This window comes from Equus asinus, chromosome 21, assembly GCF_041296235.1.
Source record: "Equus asinus isolate D_3611 breed Donkey chromosome 21, EquAss-T2T_v2, whole genome shotgun sequence".
NCBI lineage: Eukaryota > Metazoa > Chordata > Mammalia > Perissodactyla > Equidae > Equus > Equus asinus.
Window position 1 is genome coordinate 48,166,870 of NC_091810.1, and position 15,623 is coordinate 48,182,492.

Here is a 15,623-nt window from a genome sequence, read left to right on the forward strand (position 1 = left end):
GAAATAAGCCAAAGCGTATTTATTCAAGAAATCTGAATCTTGATAAGAACAATGACCTTTTTAACTTGCCCCATCCCATCTCCCTTTCTGCAGCCCTGTGTTAAACTTGAAAACCAAAAGCCCTGCGTTCACGGTGAAAATCAAAAATACCTAATGGCCCCTGAAGAGGATAGAACAGGGGAAATCAAAGAATACCTAAATAAATGAACAGGTTTACCATGTTCACCAATTGCAAAATTCAGTATTGTTAAGATGTCAATTAACCCCAAATTGATCTACAGATTCAATGCAATCTCAATCAAATCCCAGCAAAAGTTTCGGTAGGTACTAACAAGTTCTTTCTAAAATGTAAATGGAAAGGCAAATGACTACTAGAATAATCAGAACAATTTTGAAGAGGAAAATAAATTTGAATGACTCACATAACTTGATTTTAAGACTCTATATAAACCTACCATAACTGAGATAGTGTATTACCGGCTAAAGGACAGACACAGAGATCAATGAAATAGATTGGAAAATCCAGAAACCCACACATAAATGAACAATTGATTTTTAACAAAGCTGTAAAGGTGCTTCAGTGGAGAAATGATAAGTCTTTTCAAAAATTGTGCTGAAACTACTGGACATATATATACAAAAAAAAAGAAAAGAAAAGAACCTCAACTTATACCTTTGCACTATAAACAAAATTACCTCAAAATGTACATTAGACCTGAACAGGTACCCAACCAAAACAGATATACAGATGGCAAATAAACATACGAAAATATGCTCAACATTTTATGTGATTTAGAATTGCAAATTAAAACAAGATACTACTCGAGGCTGGCCCTGTGGCCGAGTGGTTAAGTTAGCACACTCTGCTTCGGTGGCCTAGGGTTTTGCTGGTTTAGATCCTGGGTGCAGACAGGGCACTGCTCACCAGGCCATCCTGAGGCAGCATCCCACATAGCACAAACAGAAAGTCCTACAACTAGAATATACAACTATGTACTGAGGGGCTTTGGGGTGGGGGGAAGGGGGAAGAAGGAAGAGAAAGAAGAGGAAGAGGAAGAAGAAGAAAAAGAAGAAAAAAGAAGAAGATTGGGGGGCCAGCCCCATGGCCGAGTGGTTAAGTTCGCATGCTCCACTTGCAGCCCAGGGTTTCACAGGTTCAGATCCTGGGCACGGACCTGGCACCGCTCATCAGGCCATGCTGGCGTGGCATCCCACATGCCACAACCAGAAGGACCTGCAGCCAGAATATACAGCTATGTACTGGGGGGGCTTTGGGGAGAAGAAGAAGAAAAAAAAAAAGACTAGCAGCAGATGTTAGCTCAGGTGCCAATATTTAAAAAAAAGAAAAGAAAAGAAGTGGAAGAGTTAAAAAAAAAAAAAGAAGAAGAAGAAGAAGAAGAAGAAGAAGAAGACTGGCAACAGATGTTAGCTCAGGTGCCAATCTTTAAAAAAAAAGACAAAAAAAATTTTTTTTAAAAATAAAACAAGATACCACTACACACCTATTTGAAGGGCCAAAACCCAAAAACTCTGGTAACACCAAATGCTGACAAGGATGTGGAACAACAGGAACTCTCATTCATTGCTGGTGGGAATCCAAAATGGTACAGCCATTTTGGAAGATAGTTTGGCAGTTTCTTACAAATCTAAATATACTTTTACCATACGATCCATCAGACTCACTCCTTGGTATTTATTCAAATGAGTTGAAAATTTATGTCAAAACAAAAACTGGCACATGGATGTTTATAGCAGCTTTAGTCATAATTGCCAAACTTGGAAACAACCAAGATGTCCTTCAGTAGGTGAATGGATACATAAACTGTGGTACATCCAGACACTGGAATGTTACTCAGCAATAAAAAGAAATGAGCTACCAAGCCACAAAAAGACATGGAGGAACTTTAAATGCATATTACTAAATGAAAGAAGCCAATCGAAAAAGCCACATACTGTATGATCCCAACTATATGACATTCTGAAGAAACCAAAACCATGGAAACAGTAAAAAGATCAGTGCTTGTCAGGGGTTAGCAAGGATGGAGGGATTTTTAGGGCAATGAAACAATACATTTATCCAAACCATAGGATGTACAACACCAAGAGTGAACTGTGATGTAAACTATGGACTTTGGGTGATAATGATGTGTCAATGCAGGTTCATCGATTATAACAAATGCACCCACTCTGGTGTAGATGTTGATAGTGGGGGAGGCTGTGCATATGTGGGGGCAGGGAGTATGGGAACTCTCCATACTTTCTGCTCAATTTTGTTGTGAACCTAAAACTGCTCTAAAAAATGAAGTTATTTTTTTAGTGCACTTAGTACTACATGAGCCAGCAATCCCATCCCTAGCTATTTACCCAATAGAAAAAAAAGTCCACACTAAAATCTATACCCAATGTTTATAATGACTTTATTCATAATCTTCAAAAATAAGCAATTCAAATGTCCACCAACTGCTGCAAGGATAAATAAAATGTGGTTTAAACCTATATGACAAAATACTACTCAAAAAGAATAAATTACAGATACGAAATGAAGGGATTTCAAACGGATTATATTAAGTGAAAAAAGCCAGACACAAAAGACTATATAATGTATAATTTCATTTACATGACACTCTGGAAAACAGAAAACTAGAGAGAGAGAGAAAATAGATCCATGGTTCCCAGGGCTGGGGGGAAGGGGCGAGGAAGGAAGGTTAACTACAAGGAACATAATGTTATATTTTGGAGGTAATGAAAATGTTCTGTATCTTGACTGAGGTGATGGTTATAAGATTACGCACTTGTCAAAACTCACAGAACTGTATTCCAAAAATGGTGACTTTTACTGTATATAAGTTATACTTAACCTGACTGCAACATACATACATACACATACACACACACACACACACACACACAAAATAGCCTAACATTTCATATCTAAGACATTGGTTAGAATTTTTATTTTAAATTCTAACTGCATCAGGTGTTGGCAAGAAAACGTGGAGCAATCACATACTGCTAGTAAGGGCGACAATAAATGGTCCCCACTTTCAAAAACAATGCAGTGTTATCTGCATATTGCATGACACTGAAATTCTACTTCCATATATTATCCCTCATACAGTAACACTGAACTGGGGATACTATGGAACTCTAGAGGAATTTTTGGAAATCTCGGGGTGGTCTGAGTTGCTAGAGGAAACACTATAAATATGTATAATTTCAAAAGGCAAAGATTCTTAGAGAAAACACAGGCATAAATCTTCATGACTTTGGGTTGACCAATGGTTTCATATGCAAGCAACAACAGAAAAAATTTAAAAATTTGACTTCATTAAAATTAAAAGCTTTTGTACTTCAAAGGACACCAAGAAACTGAAAATACAACTCACAGAATGGGCGAAAATATTTACAAGTTATATATCCAAAAAGAGACCAGTATCCAGAAGATATAAAGAACTTGTACAACTAAATAAAAACATAACCTAATTTTTTCACTGTTCTGTACCTTAACTCTTCTGTTTTAAATTTATTTTTACTTTATTTATATCATAATAGTTTATATAACATTGTGAAATTTCAGTTGTACATTACTACTTGTCAGTCACCATATATATGTGTCCCTTTACCCCTTATGCCCACCCCCTAACCCCCTTCCCCTCTGGTAACCACTAATCTGTTGTCTTTGTCCATGTGTTTATTTATCATCCCCATATGAGTGAAATCATACAGTGTTTGACTTTCTCTATCTGGCTTATTTCATTTAACATAATACCCTTAAGATCTACCGTGTTGTTGGAAATGGGACAACTGTGTCTTTTTTTGCAGCTGAGTAGTATTCCATTGTGTGCGTGTGTGTGTGTGTGTGTGTGTATATACACCACATCTTCTTTATCCATACATCAGTCATTGGGACTTGGAATGCTTCCACATCTTGGCTATTGTGAATAATGCTGCAATGAACAAAGGAGTACATAAGTCTCTCTGAACTGTTGATTTCAAGTTCTTTGGATAAATCCTCAGTAGTGTGATAGTTGGTCATATGGTATTTCTATTTTTAATTTTTTGAGAAATCTCCATACTTTTTTTCACAGTGGCTTCACTAGTTTGCATTCCCATCAGCAGTGCATGAAGGTTCCTTTTCTCCACATCCTCTCCAACATTTATTGTTTTTTGTCTTGGTAATTACAGCCATTCTAACAGGTATAAGGTGATATCTCATTGTAGTTTCAATTTGCATTTCCCTAATGATTAGCAATGCTGAACATCTTTTCACGTGCCTGTTGGTCATCTGTACACCTTCTTTGGAAAAATGTCTGTTCACGTCCTCTGCCCATTTTTTGATGGGGTTGTTTGTTTTTTTGTTGTTGAGTTGTACGAGTTCTTCATATACGTTGAAGACTAATCCCTTGTCAGATATATTATTTGCAAATATTTTCTCCCAGATGGTGGCTTGTTTTTTCATTTTGTTCCTGTTTTCCTTTGCCTTGCAGAACCTCTTTAGTCTGATGAAGTTCCATTTGTTTATTTTTTCTTTTGTTTCCCTTGCCAGAGTAGACATGGAATTCAAAAAGATTCTTCTAAGATCGATGTCAAAGACTGTACTGCTTATATTTTCTTCTAGGAGTCTTATGGTTTCACATCTTACCTGGAAGTCTTTAATCTATTTTGAGTTAATTTTTGTGTACAGCAAAAGATAATGGTCTACTTTCATTCTTTTGCTTGTGGCTGTCCAGTTTTCCCAGCACCATTTATTGAAGAGATTTTCCTTCCTCCAGTGTACGTTCTTGGCTCCTCTGTTGAAGGTTAGCTGTCCATAGATGTGTGATTTTATTTCTGGGCTTTCAATTCTGTTCCACTGATCTCTGCATCTGTTTTTGTACCAGTTCCATGCTGCTCTGGTTACTATGGCTTGGTAGTATATTTTGAACTCAGGGATTTTGACACCTCCTGGTTTTTTCTTTTTTTGCAGAATTGCTTTAGCTATGTGGAGTCTTTTGTTGCCCCATATGAATTTTAGGATTCTCTGTTCTACTTCCATGAAGAATATCATTGGGATTCTGAATAATCTAATTTTTTTAATGGGCAAAGGATTTAAATAGACATTTCTCCAAAGATATACAAATGGCCAATAAGGACACAAAAAGAAGTTCAACATTACTAGTCATTAGAGAAATGCAAATCAAAAACCACAGAGAGAGGATGACATCAGCATCACGGCAGAGTAAGCTCGCCTGTGAACTCTCCCCTCAAAGATACAATGAAAAGCACATTAATATTCCAACAGAGGGCATCCATGCAACACAAGACATCTGAGAGACCCATGAAGCCATATGTCAGAAGGTGGAGGAGCTGAATGGCATGAGGTAAGAGAACGCTTCTCTTCCTGGCTGAAGTAAAGCAGCCCAGGGACTGCACACTGCCTCCAGGAGGAAAGCAGAGGATGGGAGGGAGCAGCAGTCCTCTGCAGGAACTCCGTAGATCTCTGAGGTCCTTTGCAGCCTGGGGGAAAACCCCCCACAGAAGGGACTAGCTATCGTGGAGGTGTCTTCCTCAAGCCAACGGCTCAGGAGAGCAGATAGCGAGGGCAGAGCAAGAAGCCCCAGAGATCACACAGGAGAAGAAAGCACTTCTCCCCCACACCCAGATCCACAGCCCAGTACCATGGAGCTGTCCCTGTGGATGCCACTGGTGTCAGGCTACACAACACTTGACCCCCATCCAAAAATGTGGAAGTGGCAATCAATACTACCACAATGCGAAAGTACAAATCCATACCATCTGACAGTATGAAAAAACATATTAAATCCCTAGACCAGAAGAAGAAGGATAAGTACCCAGAAATCAATCCAGAAGACACAGAAATCTAAAAAGCTAAATGAGAGAAAATTCAAAACAGCTATCATTAAAGAAACTCAACGAGTTTAAAAGAGAATGCAGATAGACAATACAATGAGTTCAGGAGCTACTTCACAAAACAGATTGAAACTACAAAGAAGAGCCAATCAGAAACATTGGAGATGAAAAACACAATGGATGAGATAAAGCAGAATATAGATTTCCTGAAAGGTAGAGCTAATACCATAAAGGAATGAATCAGCATAACTGAGGACAGAAACACAGAAATGTTTCAGAAGGAGGACAGAGAACTAAGACTAAAAAGAAATGAAGAAAGTCTCCAAGAAATATTCTACTTAATTAGGAAATGCAACATACAGACTATAGGTACTCAAGAATGAGAAGAGAAGGAGAATGGAGCAGAAAGAATGTTAAAGAAATAATAGTGGAGAACGTTCCAAACCTGAGGAAGGAGATGGAAATCCATATGAAAGAGGCCCCCAGATCTCCTATGTCTATGTAAAAAGACCTACTGCTAAGAAAAGTAAATAACAAAGAAAAAATACTAAGGACAGCAAAGGAGAAGAAAGTAAAACTTAGAAAGGAACCCCTATCAGGGTTTCAGTGGACTTCTCAACAGAAACCTTAAATGCTAGGAGAGAGTAGAATGATACATTCAAATCTTTGAAAGATAAAAACTTTCAGCCAAGAATCCTTTATCCAGCGAAAATATCCTTCAGACATAACAGAGAAATAAAAACTTTCTCAGATAAACAAAAGCCAAGGGAGTTCATCACCACAAGACCTCCCCCAACAAGAAATCCTCAAGAAGGCCCCCATACCCCCCCAAAAAAAGAAGAAAGGAGTTACAAAGCCCTGAGTAAGAAGAGGAATAGGTAGACAAAATTAGAAAACTGGAGCTATCCAACAGAACTGGTTAGGAAATACTCAGGTAAAACATTAAAGGGAAGGAAAACATCAAAAACAAAGATAATCTTGTCATTTTAACCATAAACTCACAACACAAGATGGAATAAGATGTGACAAAAATAACAGGAGAGAAAGAGGGAATAGATTTAATCAGCTTAGTCTAAGGAAATAAGAGGTCATCAGAAAACGGACTATCTCATTTACGAGATTGTGCATACAAACCTCAGGGTAACAACTAAATAAAAAAGCAGATCAGTCACAAATAACAAATAAGGAGAAAACTAAGAAACCCAGCATTAAAAACTACCTAACCAAATTCACAGTCTGAAACACATGGGACAAGAAACGAAGGAAATGCTGCAGAATCGGAAAACAAGTGATAAAATGGCAGTATTAAGCCCTCATATATCAATAATCACTCCAAATGTAAATGGATTTTATTCTCCAATAAAAAGACATGGAGTGGCGAGATGGATTAAAGAACAAGACCCAACAATATTCTGCCTCCAGGAAACAGAGCTTAGCTCCAATGACAAACATAGGCTCACAGTGAAGGGATGGAAGACAATACTCCAAGATAGTGGCAAACAAAAGAAAGCAGGTGTTGCAATACTTATATCAGACAAAGTAGACCTCAAGAGAAGACAGGTAAAGATAAACAAAAAGGGGCAGTATATAAGAGTCAAAGGTAAACTCCTCCAAAAAGACATAGCACTTTTATAAATGTCTGTGCACCCAACACACCCAACACAAGAGCACCAAAGTACATAAAGCAACTATTAACAAACCTAAAAGGAGATATTAACAACACAATAACAGTAGGGGACTTCAACACTCCACTCACATCAATGGATAGATCATCCAGACAGAAAGTCAACAAGGAACAAGGAAACAGTGGAATTAACTGAAAAGCTAGACCAGATGGACTTAACAGATATATATAGAACACTCCATCCAAAAACAGCAGAATACTCAAGTGTGATTGGAACGTTCTCAAGGGTAGACCATATGTTTGGAAATAGGCAAGCCTTAATAAATTTAAGAAGATTGAAATAATAGCAAGCATCTTTTCTGACAAGAATGCTGTGAAACTACAAATCAACTACAAGAAAAAAGCTGAGAAAGGAACAAAGACGGGGAGAATAAACAACATGCTACTGAACAACCAACAGAACAATGAAGAAATCAGAGAAGTCAAAAAGTACCTGGAGATGAACAAGAATGAAAACATACCATACCAACTCATATGGGATGCCACAAAAGCAGCAGGAAGAGGGAAATTCATCAAAATACAGGCTCACCTTAACAAACAACAAAAATCCAAAGCAATCTGAAAGTACACCTAACTACAAAAAGAAGAACAAAGCCCAAAGTCCAGCAGAAGGAGGGAAATAACAAAAATCAGAGCAGAAATAAACGCAACTGAAACAAAAAAGACAGTAAAAAGTATCAATGAAACCAAGAGACGATTCTTTGAGAAGATAAACAAAATTGACAAACCTTAGCCAGACTTACAAAGAAAAAGAGAGAGAAAGGTCAGGAAAAAAAATAGAAATGAAAGAAGAGAAATTACAATGGATACTACAGAAATACAAAGGATCATAAGAGAATACTATGAAAAGCTATACACCAACAAACTGGACAACCTAGAAGGAATGGATAAATTCTTAGACTCTTACAACCTCCCAAAACTGAATTGAGAAGAAATAGAGAATTTGAATAGACTAATCACAAGTAAAGAGATTGAGACAGTAATCACAAACCTCCCCAAAACAACAGTACAGGACTAGATGGCTTCCCTGGTGAATTCTACCAAACATTCAAAGAAGACTTATTACCTGTCCTTCTCAAACTATTCCAAAAAATTGAGGAAGACGGAAAAATTCCTTACACATTCTATGAGGCCAGCATCACCCTGATCCCAAAGCCTGACAGGGACAACACAAAAAAGGAAAACTACAGGCCAATATCGCTGATGAACATAGATGCAAAAATCCTCAACAAAATACTGGCAAACCAAATACAGCAATACATTGAAAAGATCATACATACCAGGCACACAGGGATGATTCAACATCCACAAATAAATCAATGTGATACACCACATTAACAAAATGAGGACTAAAAACCACATGATAATCTTAATAGACACAAAGAAAGCATCTGACAAGATTCAATAGCCATTCACAATAAAGACTCTTAACAAAATGGGGATAAAAGGAAACTACCTCAACATGATAAAGGCCATATATGACAAACCCACAGCCAACATCATACTCACTGGGGAAAAACTGAGAGCCATCCCACTGAGAACAGGAACAAGACAAGGGTGCCTACTCTCACCACTCGTATTCAACATTGTACTGGAGGTTTTGGCCAGAGCAATTAGGCAAGAAAAATAAATAAAAGGAATCCAAATAGGCAATGAAGAAGTGAAACTCTTGCTGTTTGCAAACAACATGATCTTACATATAGAAAACCTTAAAGAATCCACAGGAAAACTATTAGAATTAATCAACAATTATAGCAAAGTTGCAGGGTACAAAGTCAATTTAGAAAAATCAGTGTACTCCAGTAACAAACTAAGAGAAAGAGAACTCAAGAATACAATCCCATTTATAACCATAACAAAAAGAATAAAATATCTAGGAATAAATTTAACCAAGGAGGTAAAACACCTATACAAGGAAAACTATAAGACATTATTGAAAGAAATCGATAGTGACATAAAGAAATGGAAAGAGATTCCAGGCACAGGGATTGGAAAAATAAGCATAGTTAAAATGTCCATACTACATAAAGCAATCTACAGATTCAACGCAATCCCAATCAGAATCCCAATGACATTCTTCGCAGAAATAGAACAAAGAATCTTAAAATTCATATGGAGCAACAAAAACACTTCAAATAGCCAAAGCAATCCTGAGAAAAAAGAAGAAGGCTGGAGGCATCACAATCCCTGACTTCAGAATGTACTACAAAGCCATGGTAATCAAAACACCACGATACTGGTATAAAAACAGGCACACAGATCAGTGGAACAGAAGTGAAAGCCCAGAAATAAAACCACACATCTACGGACAGCTAATCTTTGACAAAGGAGCCAAGAACCTACAATGGAGAAAGGAAAGCCTCTTCAATAAATGGTCCTGGGAAAACTGGACAGCCACGTGCAAAAGAATGAAAGTGGAGCACTACCTTATGCCGTACACAAAAATAGACTCAAAATGTATCAAAGACTTCTGAAGGTAAGACTTGAAACATAAAACTCCTAGAAGAAAACATAGGCAGTTACACTCTTTGACATTGATCTTAAAAGGATCTTTTCGAATACCATGTCTACTAGGACAAGGGAAACAAAAGGAAAATAAAGAAGTGGGACTTCATCAGACTAAGCTTCTTGAAGGCAAAGGAAACCAGGATCAAAACAAAAAAACAACCCATCAACTGAGAGAAAATATTTGCAAATCGTATATCCAACAAGGGGTTAATCTCCATAATATATAAAGAACTCACACAACTGAACTACAAAAGAAAAACAAAAACAAAAAAAACAGCCCAATCAAAAAATGGGCAGAGGATGTGAACAGACATTTCTCCAAAGAAGATATACAGATGGCCAATAGGCACATGAAATGATGTCCAACATCACTAATCTACACTAAGATATCACCTTATGCCTGTTAAAATGACTATAATCACTAAGACAAAAAATAACAAGTGATGGAGAGGTTGTGGAGGAAAGGGAACCCTCATACACTGCTGGTGGGAATGCAAACAAGTGCAACCACTGTGGATAACAGTACAGAGATTTCTCAAAAAACTGAAAATAGAAACACCATATGACTCAAGCCAACCCACTACTGGGTATCTATCCAAAGAACTTGAAATCAACAATTCAAAGCGACCTATGCACCCCTATGTTCACTGCAGTACTATCCACAATAGCCAAGATGTGGAAGTAACCCAAGTACCCATTGACTGATGATTGGATAAAGATGATGTGGTGTATATATATACAGCGGAACACTACTCAGCTATTGGTATTCATTGTAATTTCTCCTCTTTCATTTCTAATTTTATTTATTTGAGACTTCTCAATTTTTATCTTAGTGAGTCTGGCTAAGTTTGTCAATTTTGTTTATCTTCTCAAAGAACCAGCTCTTAGGGCCAGCCCAGCGGCACAGCAGTTACATTTGCACACTCTGCTTCGGTGGCCGGGGGTTCACCAGTTCGGATCCTGGGCATAGACATACACACGGCTTATCAAGCCATGCTGTGGCAGGCATCCCACATATAAAGTAGAGGAATATGGGCACAGATGTTAGGTCAGGGCCAGTCTTCCTCAGCAAAAAGAGGAGGATTGGTGGCCAATGTTAGCTCAGGGCTAATCTTCCTCAAAAAAAAGAACCAGCTCTTTGTTTCATTTATCTTTCTATGGTATTTTTTGCTTCAATTTCATTTATTTTTGCTCTAATTTTTATTATTTCCCTCCTCCTGCTGAGCTTGGGCTTTATTTGTTCTTTGTTTTCTAATTCTATTAGGTGTAGTTTAAGATTGCTTATTTGAGCCTTTTCTTATTTGTTGACGTGGGCCTGTATTGCTATAAATGTCCCTCATAGGACCACTTTTGCTACATCTCATATGAGTTGGTATGGTGTGTTTTCGTTCTCATTTGTCTCCAGATATTTTTTTATTTCTCCCTTTATTTCTTTGATGATCCATTGGTTGTTTGGTAGTATGCTGTTTAGTCTCTACATTTTTGTTCCTTTCCCAGCTTTTTTCTTGTAGCTGATTTCTAGTTTCATAAGCTTATGGTCAGAAAAGATGCTAGATATGATCTGAATCTTCCTAAATTTCTTGAGGCTTGCCTTGTTTCCAAATATATGGTGTATCCTTGAGAATGTTCCATGCACACTTGAGAAGAATGTATATTCTGCTGTTTTTGGATGCAGTCTTATATATATATATATATATATATTAAGTCCATCTGGTCTAGTTTTTCACTTAACTCCATCATCTCCTTCTTGACTTTTTGTGTGGATGTTCTATCCATCAATGTAAGTGGCGTGTTGAGGTGCCCTACTATTATTGTGTTATTGTTAATGTCTCTGTTTAGGTTTGTTAATAGTCCCTTTATGTACTTTGGTGCTCTGATTTTTTTTTAATGGAACTTTTTAAAAAAATGTAATCCCATTAGGTTAGAAAAACAATCAATAAGAAGGAAAATACAAATTGAGAGGAAAAGCTGTTTGGGAAAATATTCTGGGTCTCATGTGTAAACATATATATTAATAAAATTAATTCCTCTGAAAACTACGATTAAACATATAGACAAAAAATAGTGCTTACCAGTCCCTGTGCCATGCTCTGTGCCAGGTGTTTTTACATCTATGATCTCAAACACTGAACACGACTTGGTTAAATATGCATTATTATTTAGACTGTGAAATGTCCTTGCAATGTAAGTGAGGCTATACCATCAAAAAGAGCCAACAGTCCCACTACAATTGCTATTGACAGAGAGGCTGCAGGACAGTGTCAGCAGTGTTAACCTAAAAGAATGAAGCCTCTATATTGATCAGGACATGTGATGATCAGCAACCAGCAGTCCTTTAAAAAGATTCCAGGTGCAAACCAATCAAGCCAGACCAAAAGAAGTAAATGCAATCCAACAAAAAGTACCCTTCAATACAAAGTTTCAAACTTTTTACTTCATAGGTATAACATATTCTTCACTGACAAAAGGGGAAAAAAATGCAAATTTATTTACCCCCTCCCCCAACCCCAGGTAATAGCTGCACCAGAAGTACAGACAGGTAGACAAAAAGCACAATTTCTCTTCCATACCATATCATGATTAAAAATAGTTTAATAAAAAATCATGGCTCATTATGAATGGCAGACTTGCATGTAGATCCACTCAGAGATCATTTAAGTAACCAATTGTAAAGTCAAGGGCAAAAAACAAAATCTACAATCTTCTAAAAATATCTCTTTGGTACATCAAAAAAAATAGGCACAACTCACCCAATTCTTTATCCTTTTCCAATTATATAACTAATAGGCAGGAAAGAAAATGCCAACCACTTGCAAAAAAAAAAAAAAAGAAAGAAAGAAAGAAATGAAACTTATGTAAGGAATTCAGCCCAAAAATGGGGAAACATAATTATTCAAAAGGTCTATGTTGAAAATCCTCTTCGTATTATTTTCACTGAAAACTATTAAAGAATAATCTGTATTTATTTGCATAATTTCATGCTAGTTTAAATCTTCACTTGTAAGCAGTAAGTAGAAAAGATATTAACTGGCAATAAATAAATACACATTAAAAAACTAAGAACTTTTGGGACCGGCCCCGTGGCCAAGTGGTTAAGTTCGTGCGCTCCACTTCAGCGGCCCAGGGTCTCACCACTTTGGATCCTGGGCAAGGACCTAGTACCATTTGTCAGGCCATGTTGAGGCAGTGTCCCACATAGCAGGACCAAAAGGACCTACAACTAGAATATACAACTATACACTAGGGGCGCTCTGGGGAGGAGAAAAGAAAAAAAAAAAAAGATTGGCAACAGATGTTAGCTCAGGTGCCAATCTTTAAAAATAAAAAAAAGGTGAGAACTTTTGCTTCCCAATGAATTCTTGTTCCCTTAAAATCAGTCACTCTGGTGCTCGCTTCGGCAGCACATATACTAAAATTGGAACGATACAGAGAAGATTAGCATGGCCCCTGCACAAGGATGACACGCAAATTCGTGAAGCATTCCATATTTTTCACTAATTGGGAAAAAATATTTACAAGCCACTTATCTGACAAAAGGTTAATCTCCATAATATACAAAGAACTCACACGGCTTAACAACAAAAAAACAACCCGATCAAAAAATGGGCAGAGGACATGAACAGACATTTCTCAAAAGAAGATATGAATATGGCCAATAGACACATGAAAAGATGTTCATCATCGCTAATCATCAGGGAAATGCAAATCAAAACTACACTAAGATATCACCTTACACCCGTTAGATTGGCAAAAACATCCAAAACCAAGAGCGACAAATGTTGGAGAGGTTGTGGAGAAAAAGGAACCCTCATACACTGTTGGTTGGAATGCAAACTGGTACAGCCACTATGGAAAACAGTATGGAGATTTCTCAAAAAGTTAAAAATAGAAATACCCTATGACCCAGCCATCCCATTACTGGGTATCTATCCTAAGAACCTGAAATCAGAAATCTCAAGAGTCCGTTGCCCCCCTATGTTCATCGAAGCATTATTTACAATAGCCAAGACGTGGAACCAACCTACATGCCCAGAAACTGATGATTGGATAAAGAAGATGTGGTATATATACACAATGGAATACTACTCAGTCATAAAAAAGACAAAATTGGCCCATTCACAGCAACGTGGATGGACCTCGAGGGTATTATGTTAAGTGAAATAAGCCAGTCAGAGAAAGACGAACTCTATATGACTCCACTCATAGGTGGAAGTTAGTATATTGATAAGGAGATCTGATTGGTGGTTACCAGGGAAAAGGGGGGGGGGGGTGAGGGGAGGGCACAAAGGGGGAAGTGGTGTACCCACAACATGACTAACAAAAATGTATACCTGAAATCTCACAAGGTTGTAATCTTTCATAACATTAATAAAAAAAAAAATCAGTCACTCTGGAGAGCCATAAACAAATTTCAATAATACTGTCCATTTATTAAGATATTTTTAAAACTCTTTTAGAATTCAAATACATATAAAACACCTTTACAAACTTCCGGCTCTAGCCCTGACAAAACACTTTGCATTGGACAAATATAAATCTGAACAAAATATATGAAACAATTGTATAAGAGCATTGGAGAGCAATAGACTTGAGGCAGTATAATCCTTAAGAAAAGAGAATTGCATTAAAGTGAGCTCCTCATTCACGTGACTTCTTCCCTGAGGGCATCCCAGCAAAAATGACAGTCCAGTTAAGATAAGGAGAAAAGGGTTGACATTGAGAGCTACGAATACAATCTCCACTCTTGGGATTGCCCAATTCTTAAACTGGCACACAGGGCAAGACTAGAAGAAGCCCAGCAGACAGCAGCAACTGAGGGGCTCAAGAGCTGAGCAGAGTCACATTACCTTTAGGGGAACAGTAACAACACTCACAGTGACTTTTCAACAGAAACTTCAGAAATCAAAAATTAATGAAGTAAGGCGGCCAGCCCCGTGGCCAAGTGGTTAAGTTGTTGCGCTCCGCTGGAGGCAGCCCAGTGTTTCGTCAGTGCGAATCCTGGGCGTGGACATGGTACTACTCATCTAGCCACGCTGAGGCGGCATCCCACATGCAACAACTAGAGGGACCCACAACTAAGAATATACAACTATGTACCAGGGGGCTTTGGGGAGAAAAAGGGAAAAAAGAAAAATTAATGAAGTAAAATCTTTAAAATGATAAAAGAAAATATCCATCAATCTAGAATTCTACACTCAGGGAAAATATCTTTCAAAAATGATAAATTAAAAACAGATTCACATAAACAGAAGCTGAATGAATGTGCAGCAAACCTGCACTAAAAGAAACATTACTAAAAGGAGTACTTGAGGTAAAAAGAAAATGATCCCAGATGGAACCATAAAAAAGCAGAAAGAGGGGCTGGCCCCGTGGCTGAGTGGTTAAGTTCCCACGCTCCACTGCAGGCGGCCCAGTGTTTCATTGGTTGAATCCTGGGCGCAGACATGGCACTGCTCATCAAAACCACGCTGAGGCAGCATCCCACATCCCACAACTAAAAGGACCCACAACGAACAATATACAACTATGTACTGGGAGCTTTGGGGAGAAAAAAGGAAATAAAATCTTTAAAAAAAAAAAG

The 15,623-nt window shown here is 37.6% G+C and overlaps 1 protein-coding gene and 1 non-coding gene across 14 annotated transcripts in view; one reads left to right on the forward strand and one right to left on the reverse strand.

Moving 5' to 3' along the window:
- The window catches only part of DOCK3 (dedicator of cytokinesis 3), a 438,078-nt gene that overhangs the window by 337,254 nt on the left and 85,201 nt on the right, over nt 1–15,623 (reverse strand). The window lies entirely within an intron of this gene.
- LOC123279727 (U6 spliceosomal RNA) lies at nt 13,428–13,534 on the forward strand. Its single transcript, XR_006517990.1, has one exon. It is a non-coding gene; the product is annotated as a U6 spliceosomal RNA (small nuclear RNA).